The sequence below is a fragment of the Heterodontus francisci genome, chromosome 33 (genome assembly GCF_036365525.1).
Source record: "Heterodontus francisci isolate sHetFra1 chromosome 33, sHetFra1.hap1, whole genome shotgun sequence".
Taxonomy (NCBI): Eukaryota; Metazoa; Chordata; class Chondrichthyes; order Heterodontiformes; family Heterodontidae; genus Heterodontus; species Heterodontus francisci.
Genome location: NC_090403.1, coordinates 19617704 through 19628515, shown reverse-complemented (window position 1 = coordinate 19628515; position 10812 = coordinate 19617704).

The window sequence follows — 10812 nt, the reverse complement described above, 5'->3', positions numbered from 1 at the left end:
AGATGAGCAGGGGTGAGGGCCTAGATGGTTGAAGGCAAAGGATATCAATGGTGGAGCAATGAAAATTGGGGTTGTGCTAAACTAGAGATCTGGGAGGATTGTTAGGCTGAAGGAGATTACAGAGTTTGATGTCTTCCTGTGTGTGCAATTGATTCTCTGCTCCCAACACAATTTATTAACCTCAAGATTCCAGCAATGGTTTCTGCCCTCTCTATGGTCCTGTCACTAATCCCAGAGCCTGGGTCACTTGCACTTTGTGGCAAGTGCCCACATTAGTATCAGTTCTATTGTACTCTTACCCTGTAGACTTGATGGGATCTCAGAACAGCAGCTTGCTGCTGTCTCGAGGTCAAGGGGACAGTGGTCCAGAGGCTGGTTTGACCAAGAAGTGCAGGCCTGATAAATGCTGCCTGCTGCTTGCTCTAAGGTGGGCCTCATATTTGAATGGCAATGGAACTCTCAGGTGTTACTTGAACAGGCAGCAGTAAGTAGGCCCACTTCCTGCACTCAGAAGTCTGGAGAGGTTGCAGTGATCTGTGAAAAATTCAGATCAGCTTATGGACCAAACCAAGAAAGTGTGAAGAGTGAAAGTCTATAAAGTCTAGCCAGATACAGGCAAGTATTTTAAGTGCATCAGTTCAAATGTTTGGGAGCAGAGGGATGGCAGCCAGCACAGTTTGCGCCTGTACACATATTGTAAGGTGTAAGATTAGATTCACCTGTCCAAGAGCAGACGATGGAAATTGGAAGGAGTACATGGCTACAGTTCAGGATCCACTTTGGAGGTGTCTCAGCGGCCAATCCGAGTACCCAGAGAGAGGCAGATCCACTCAACTCTACCACAACCAACCTGGAAGGATGAGGATGAATGAAATGCAGAAGTAATACTGATTATAGTTTACCAGTGATGTACTGAAATGGAATTTAAAGGTACCTGAATAGAGTCATTATTCAAATTTGTTAGATCTCCAACTATGTAATTAATAAACTTCGCGATTTTCTTAAATAACACAAGGCTACAGTCTTTGTACTTGATTAAATGGAACCCAGACAGCTCTAAATTAAATCACATGTGAGCCTGTAACTATTATAAATTGAAAAGATAACAATTTTAATCAAATATTTCATGTTCTCTTCATGGCTTCATCCTATTAATCGCACTATCACAAATCTATTAATGAAGTGGTGAGAGTTGGTGTGCATCCATGCTTGACTTTGTTTTTTGATGACTCTTGCAAGGAGCAGTTAGCTAATTTATTCAATGATGGCAAGGCACTTGTAGTGATTGATTTGTGTAACTTCATATCCCGTGAACTGGTGAATGCAGGACAGTTTAACTTGAAGCATCTAATAAACCTTAGAGGGGGAAGGTAAATCTCCAACTCTATTTCCTGATGGGGAGTTGAAGAAAATGAGTTAATAGGTGACTTACTCTCTGGCCAATACTTCCTGCATGATTTACAAATTATTTTTATTATTTGATCTCCGGATGTAGGTGACAGTGCCAAGGCCACAGTCATTGCCCATAGTTGCTCTGGGAATGTGGGGCCAGTGGAATTTCTCTTTGAATCACTGCAGTTTATGTGGTGAAAGTGCTCCCATAATGCTGTTAAGTAGGGAATTCCAGGAATTTTGACTGAGTGACAATGATGGAACGATGATCTATGTCCAAGTCAGGACGTGTATGACTTGAAGGTGATGGTGTTGCCATGATATTATTGTTCTTAGTCCTTCTCAGCGGTAGAGGTCATGGGGAGGGAGTTGCTGTTAAAGGAGCCTTGGTTAGTTGCTGTAAACTATACTCACTGCAGCCACAGTGCACCCGGTGATGGAGCGGGTGGATATTGAGTACAATCAAAGTTGCGCTCATTGAGTAAAATGTTTCTCGAGTCTTGCTAGGGCTGCCACCCTCATGGCGAGTGGTGGGTATTCCATCATATTCTTGACTTGAACCTTTTAGATAGTGGAGAGGCCTTCAGAGCTCAGGAGGTGGCCACAGAACTTGACCTCTGCCCAGCTCTTAGAGCCACATTGTTGATATGGCTGGCATGTCTTCTGTGGTGTGACAGTTACCTGGGTGCCCATGTCTGGATGTTATCCAGATCCTGATGTAGGCTGGCATGGGATGATCCATTAATAGAGGAGCTTTGAAAGGAACTGAACACTGTGGAGTCAATAATGAACAGCCCCACTCTACATCTTATAATAGGGGGAAGGTTATTGATGGAACAGCTGAAAATAGTTGGGCCAAGGAGATACTTCCTGAAGGAACTCCTGCAGTGATGTCCTGGAGCTGACCCAAATAACTATAGTCATCTTCATTTGTGTCAATGTATGTCTCCAGCCATTGGAGGATTTTGCTTTGACCAAAAGACTTGCAGGTTGGTAGGTAAATTGGCCATTATAAATTGTCCCTAGTATAGGTAGGTGGTAGGGAAATATAGGTGGGGATGTGGTAGGAATATGGGATTAGTGTAGGATTAGTATAAATGGGTGGTTGATGGTCAGCACAGACTCAGTGGGCCGAAGGGCCTGTTTCAGTGCTGTATCTCTAAATAAAATAAATAAAATAAATAATTGACCTCAGTTTTGATAGGGCGCCTTAGTGCCTTATTTAGTTGAAAGCTGCCTCAATGTTGGGGAAGCTATTTCCAATTCTCCTCTGACATTCACCTCTTTTGTCCATGTCTGAATCAAGGCTGTGATGAGATCTGGAGTCAAGTGGCTCTGGTGGAATCCAAACTGAGCTTCAGGAAAAGGTTATTGCTGAGTTGATGTCAATTGATGATATTGTTGATGACTCCTTCCATCACTTAACTGATGACTGGGGGGGAGGTTATGTTTTTGCAAGTAGGATGTACTTGGGCAATTGTCAATGTCATAGCTGTACTGGACAGCTTTACTGGAGCAGTGGCTGGTTCTGATTCATAGGTCTTCAACTTATACAGCTGGGATGTTGTTGGGAGATCCTCTCACCCTCAGCTTGCCTCTCTTCCTCACTTCATTCCAATCTCCAGGACTCTAATTAGCAACTTGTCCATGACTGAGATAAATAGTTAGCTGTAATCCCACATGGTGTAGGGACATCTCAAGCAAGGGGAAGGTGCATGATTAAATGTGGATATCCAAAAGTTGCTGCCAGTGTTGCACCATCCACTGCTAGCTTCACGAAAACGGCATCTCGCTGTCTAAACTCACCATTGACATGCACTGAATATCCTGAAGTTGCATGGTACATAAGATCTAAACCTACCATACATATTTAGGGCCAGTAAGTAAACTTGCAACTCACAACCTCCATACATCCGCCCAGGCATGCGCCATGGAGAGGTCACTCCACAGTCGCCTCACAGCGACCAAAACAACACGGAAGGCAACAGTTATGGGTTATAAGTCCAGCTCAATTGGCGTAGAGATTGGGCGCCACGTGTTGCCTTTGTTGGTGGGAGAGGTCATCGCATCTCACTGGACAGATACCGCCCACCTCAAACCGGGCAGCCCCCGGTCAGTAAGGTTTTGTCCCGCCATAGTCCACCTGCTTCAATGGGTGCTTGGAGCTCAGGGTCATTGCCCGACAAGTGGACTGTAGCACCGCACCAAACAGCACGACAGAAAATGGAAAAAAGGTACCAGCCCTTCGTTTTGCAAGCTGGAACGTCAGAACGTCCCTGCGAGCGGATCTCTAAGAGAGCAAAACTACACCTTCTTCTGGCAGGGTAGGGATCCTGAAGAACCAAGACAGCACGGAGTGGACTTCGCCATCAGAAACTCTTTGCTCAGCATGATAGAGCCACTCTCAAATGGCTCGGAACGCATACTGTCCATCCGACTGTTCACTGCCTCTGGTCCAGTACACCTACTCAGCATCTATGCTCCAACACTCTGCTCCCCACCTGAAGCTAAAGACCAGTTCTACGAGGAACTCCATAATATCATTAGTAGCGTTCCCAATACCGAACACCTGTTCCTGCTGGGGGACTTGAATGCCAGGATTGGGGCCGACCATGACTCATGGCCCACCTACCTTGGGCGCTATGGCATTGGAAGGATGAATGAGAATGGACAGAGACTGCTTGAGTTGTGTACCTATCATAACCTCTGCATCACCAACTCATTCTTTCATACTAAACTTGTCACCAGGTTTCTTGGAGGCACCCAAGATCACGTCGTTGGCACCCGCTGGACCTCATCGTCACAAGGCGAGCCTCTTTAGACAGCGTTCAAATCACACGCAACTTCCACAGTGCGGACTGCAAAACTGACCACTCCCTGGTGGGCAGCAAGGTTAGACTCAAACCAAAGAAGCTGCATCACTCCAAGCAGAAGGGCCACCCGCGCATCAACACTAGCAGAATTTCTCATCCACAGCTGTTATATAAGTTTCTAAAATCACTTGAAAAAGCCCTTCATAACACTCCGACAGGGGATGCAGAGACCAAGTGGGCCCACATCAGAAACGCCATCCATGACTCAGCAATGACCACCTATGGCAAACGTGTGAAACGGAATGCAGACTGGTTTCAATCTCACTTTGAAGAGCTGGAACCTGTCATAGCTGCTAAGCGCATTGCGCTGTTGAACTACAAGAAAGCCCCCAGCGAGTTAACATCCATAGCACTTAAAGCAGCCAGATGCGCTACACAAAGAACAGCCAGGCGCTGCGCAAGTGACTACTGGCAACACCTATGCAGTCATATTCAGCTAGCCTCTGACACCAGAAACATCAGAGGAATGTATGATGGTATTAAGAGAGCTTTTGGGCCAACCATCAAGAAGATCGCCCCCCTCAAATCTAAATCAGGGGACACAATCACTGACCAATGCAAGCAAATGGACCGCTGGGTTGAGCACTACCTAGAACTGAACTCCAGGGAAAATGTTGTCATTGAGACCGCCCTCATTGCAGCCCAGTCTCTGCCAGTCATGGATGAGCTGGACGTACAGCCAACAAAATCGGAACTCAGTGATGCCATTGATTCTCTAGCCAGCGGAAAAGCCCCTGGGAAGGACGGCATTACCCCTGAAATAATCAAGAATGCCAAGCCTGCTATACTTTCAGCATTCTACGAACTGCTTTGCCTGTGCTGGGACGAGGGAGCAGTACCACAGGACATGCGCGATGCCAATATCATCACCCTCTATAAGAACAAGGGTGACTGCGGTGACTGCAAAAACTACCGTGGAATCTCCCTGCTCAGCATAGTGGGGAAAGACTTCGCTCGAGTCGCTTTAAACAGGCTCCAGAAGCTGGCTGAGCGCGTCTACCCTGAGGCACAGTGTGGCTTTCGAGCAGAGAGATCCACCATTGACATGCTGTTCTCCCTTCGCAAGCTGCAGGAGAAATGCCGTGAACAACAGATGCCCCTCTACGTTGCTTTCATCGATCTCACCAAAGCATTTGACCTTGTCAGTAGACGTGGTCTCTTCAGACTACTAGAAAAGATCGGATGTCCACCAAAGCTACTAAGTATCATCACCTCATTCCATGACAATATGAAAGGCACAATTCAGCATAGCGGTGCCTCATCAGACCCCTTTCCTATCCTGAGTGGCATGAAACAGGGCTGTGTTCTCGCACCTACACAGTTTGGGACCTTCTACTCCCTGCTGCTCTCACATGCGTTCAAGTCTTCAGAAGAAGGAATTTTCCTCCACACAAGACCAGGTGGCAGGTTGTTCAACTTTGCCACTCAAAGAGCAAATACCAAAGTACGGAAAGTCCTCATCAGGGAACTCCTCTTTGCTGACGATGCTGCATTAACATCTTACACTGAAGAGTGTCTGCAGAGACTCAGCGACAGGTTTGCGGCTGCCAGCAACGAAATTGGCGTAACCATCAGCCTCAAGAAAATGAACATCATGGGACAGGACGTCAGAAATGCTCCATCCATCAATATCGGCGATCACGCTCTGGAAGTGGTTCAAGAGTTCTCGGCTCAACTAGCACCAGTAACCTGTCTCTCGATGCAGAAATCAACAAGCACATGGGAAAGGCTTCCACTGCTATGTCCAGACTGGCCAAGAGAGTGTGGGAAAATGGCACACTGACACGGAACACAAAAGTCCGAGTGTATCAAGCCTCTGTCCTCAGTACCTTGCTCTATGGCAGCGAGGCCTGGACAACGTATGTCAGCCAAGAGCGACGTCTCAAAGCATTCCATCTTCGCTGCCTCCGGAGAATCCTTGGCATCAGGTGGCAGGTCCGTATCTCCAACACAGAAGTCCTCGAGGCGGCCAACATCGCCAGCTTGTACACCCTACTGAGCCAGCGGCGCTTGAGATGGCTTGGCCATGTGAGCCGCATGGAAGATGGCAGGATCCCCAAGGACGCATTGTACAGTGAGCTCGTCACTGATATCAGACCCACCGGCCGTCCATGTCTCCGCTTTAAAGACGTCTGAAAACGTGACATGAAGTCCTGTGACATTAATCACAAGTCGTGGGAGTCAGTTGCCAGTGATCACCAGAGCTGGCAGGCAGCCATAAAGGCAGGGCTAAAGTGTGGTGAGTCGAAGAGACTTAGCAATTGGCAGGAAAAAAGACAGAAGTGCAAGGGGAGAGCCAACTGTGTAACAGCCCCAACAACCAATTTTATCTGCAGCACCTGTGGAAGAGTCTGTCACTCTAGAATTGGCCTTTATAGCCACTCCAGGCGCTGCTCCACACACCACTGACCACCTCCAGGCGCTTACCCATTGTCTCTCGAGACAAGGAGGATAAAGAAGAAAGTAAAAGTGCAAAGTACCCCTCTAATGACATGATAATTGTTAATTTTTGTCAACCAACCTCTTTGGCACAGAAAATGAAAATGAGCAGCCTCATTCCTTCAGGCTTTTAATTTTTCAGAGAGATTTTAAAAATGTAAAATTTTAAACTTATAAATGCTTTTTGCCTTTTTCTTTTTTTTCTGCTTTAATTGAATCTTTCTTTCCCTCAATTTATTTATCTATACCTAGTTTGACATTGAAGTCATCCACTCTATTTCACCCTCTTTCACAGTTTTTGAGCTGAAGTGTTTGGGGGCAATCGAACTAACGGCAGCCAGTGTTAGATCCCTGTTACAGCAAATTCTGGATTGTTCCTACTGATAAGTTAGTTAAGTTAGACAAGGAAAAACTGTTCCCATTAACTAATGGCACAAGGACTAGGAGACATAGATTGAAAGTTTTGGGTCAGTGATACAGGGGCAATGTGAGGAAGCACTTTTTACGCAGCGTGTGGTGATGACCTGGAACTCGCTGCCTACAAGGATGGTGGAAGTGGAGACAATCAATGACTTCAAGAGGTAGCTGGATGGCCACCTGAGGAAAATCGACTTGCAGGGCTACGGGGATCGAGCGGGGGAGTGCGACTGACTGGATAACTCTGTGGAGAGCTGGCATGCACTCGGCAGGCCGAATGGCCTCCTATGATTTTATAATCTCCCCTTTAATGGCCAGTATTCTACAGGGTCCTAATGCCCTAATTGTAATTTAATTTGCTGTAAGTGGTAATGAGCAGTTTGCTTCCATATGGTGCTAGCCAGAACTACAAAATGTTTTGAAGCCCACTTGCTGACATTTATAATGGATCCTCCCACTCAGCTCATATTGCTGTGGCTTGGCAAAGAGTGCCTGTCGATCACAGCCTCAAACTGCAGCTACAAACCACGCATTTAATTAAAACAATTTTCATTTTAAGAGCAACAGGATTTTAGACATACTTTTAAATGTACACCTACTTAAAGCACCAATCAAACGAAGAGTGGGGAGTAATGGCACAGAGTGGTGTTATAGTACGTGCAATTAACACATCCTGTCAAATTGCTCTTTCAGCTACTTAATGGTGTACTAAACGTTCATTCATAACAACCCATTCATTGTAAACATCGGGCAGGATAAACCAAGAAGATTGCATTTTGCTAAAATCCGAACAGCTGCTTCTGAAGCTTCCCTCCCTTACCCTAGCACACCAGCTCAAACTTCCTTGAAGATTTACCCTTGCCTATCCCTCAGCTCACATTTTTCTTTTGCTTCTCTCCATCTCCCATCATGTCCTCCCCTAGCTCAGCTTGTCCAGGAGACCCACCTTCTGCTCCCTTGAACATCTTCTCACCAAACTACTGACCACCCAACTTCCCTTCCTGGCTCTCATGTTTGCTGATACAGTTTATGGTTGCTTTTCCTCAGTACTGTCCCTTCCTCATAAAATCTGCTATGATCACCTCCCTCCCCAAAATAACAACCCTTGACCACTCTGTCCTTGAAAACTATTGTCCCATTTCTGACTTCCCTTTCCTCTCCAAAGTCCTTGAACATATTGTCATCTCCAAAATTGATATCCATCTTTTCTGCAACTCCATGTTTGCACCTCTGGATTTCCCCAAGGATCTATACTTGGTACCCTCTTATTCCTCATCTACATGCAGACCCTTGGCCCCATCACCTGAAAATATGTCCAGTTCCACATGTAAATTTATAACATGAAGCTCGACCTCACCACCTCCTTTCTCAATCCCTCCACTGCCTTTGATTTGTCATGCTGCTTGTCTGACATCCAGTATTGGATGAGAAGAAATTTTCCCTGCTTAAAAATTGTGAAGACCAAAGCCATATCTTCAGTGCCTGGCACTGTTCCCGAGCAGCTCCAACCCTCTCACTGGACACTCCAGCTGAAACAAACTGTTCGCAGCCTTGGCATCCCATTTGATGCTGAGCTGAGTTTTCAATCCCATATCTTCTCCATTACCAAGACTACCTACTGTCACATCATAACATCGCCTGTCTCTGCCCCTGCCTCAGAGAATTTCCCATATTTGTTTTCAAATCCCCTCCATGGCCTCTCTGTTCTCTATCTCTGAAATCTCCTCTACCAGTGCAAATCCCTGAGATCTCTGGATTCCTCTAATTCTGGCCGCTTGTGTGCCCCTGATGTTCATAGACACAACATTGGTATCCATGCTTTCAGCTGCGTGGGCCTTAAGATCTCGAATTCCCTCCCTAAACCTTTCTTTCCTCCTTTAAGATGCTCCTTAAAACTTACCTCTTTGGCCAGCTTTTGGTCACCTGTAATGCCACCTGTTATCATCACCTTGTACAAAAACAAAGGAGAAATATCAGACTGCTCCAGCTGCCACGGAATCACCCTCCTTTCTATTGCTGGGAAGATCCTGGCTAGAATACTTCTGAACAGGCTTGTGTGGAAGAAAACCTCCCAGAGAGCCAGTGTGGTTTCAGAGCAAACAGAGGCACCACCGACATGGTATTTGCACTCAGACAATTACAAGAAAAGTGTCGTGAGCAAAACAAAGGCCTGTAGACCTCACCAAGGCATTGTCACTGTGAGCAGAGATGGACTTTGGAAAATCCTTGAAAAACTTGGATGCCCACCCAGGTTCCTGGCCATGGTGAAGCAGTTTCATGATGTGTGCTGGCCCCGACCCTATTCACCATCTTTTTCAGCATGATGCTGCAGCAGGCAACGGAAGACCTTAAGGAGGGAGTTTACGTACGCTTCCGGACTGAGGGAGGCCTTTTCAATCTCCGGCGTCTAAAGGTTCACACAAAGGCACAAGAAAAACTCATCCATGAACTTATTTTTGCCGATGACTGTGCTCTGCTGGCCCACAGTCAGTCAGACCAGCAACGTATAACAACACATTTTTCCGAGGCGGCACAACTCTTCGGATTAAAAATCAGTTTAAAGAAAACTGAAGTCCTGTATCAGCCTGCACCCCAGGTGAATATAGACCACCAAGCATTGTTATCGAGGGAACTGAGCTGAATGCCGTCAAGCAATTTACTTATTTGGGGAGCGTCATCTTGTTTGATGCCACCAGAGACAAGGAAGTGGACAATAGGATCTCAAAAGCAAACGGTACATTCAGCAGGCTCTACAAATGTGTGTGGAACAACTACAGCCTCAGAGCACAGACCAAACTCACAGTGTACAAAGCCATAGTCTTCACCACCCTTCTGTATGGCGCCGAGTCATGGATCCTGTACCGCCGTCATGTACGCCTTCTAGAGCTCTTCCATCAGCACTACCTCCGCAGCATCCTCATGATCCGCTGGCAGGACTGCATCAGAAACACTGAAGTCCTGGAAACAGCCAACATCACCAACACCGAGGCCATCCTCCTGCAAAGCCAATTGCATTGGGCGGGTCACGTTGCCCAGATGGACGACAGTTGCCTGTCCAAGATCGTGTTGTATGGAGAGCTGACCATGGGTAAAAAGAACAGAGGGGCCCCATGCAAACATTTGAAGGACTCCCTGAAGAAGTCCCTCTCTGTGTGCCACATCGACCATTGCCAATGGGAAGTGCAGGCCATAGATTGTGATGCCTGGAGATGCTACATCAGGAGGACTCCAGACACTTTTGAGACTAAGCGAAGAACCAGCATGAAAGAGAAAAGGAGGAGAAGGATAGATCCAATTGCCCCCAGCAGCAACTACACCTTCACTTGTACCCGCTGTGGAGAAACTGCCGCTCACGGATAGGCCTGACTAGCTACCAGCGGGCCTGCAACCGATGACTACAACCTTCCCAAAATCTTCGTCCGCGAAGAAATGCCAAGAGAAGACAGGTCAGCTGACCTCATATCTCCTTATGGGAATTGGTATCAAATTTTGTTTTATAACGTTCCTGTGAAGCATCCTGGGAAATTTTACGAAAGGTGCTGTTGTTGTTAAACATCCAAATGTTGAGTACCAACCCCCCCAGCCCCACCGCCCCCCCCCCCACAAGACCCTGGAACAAGCACTGACTCCCAACCCCCACCCCCCCAGGACAGACACGGACTCCCCAACACCCTCCAGGACAGACACGGAC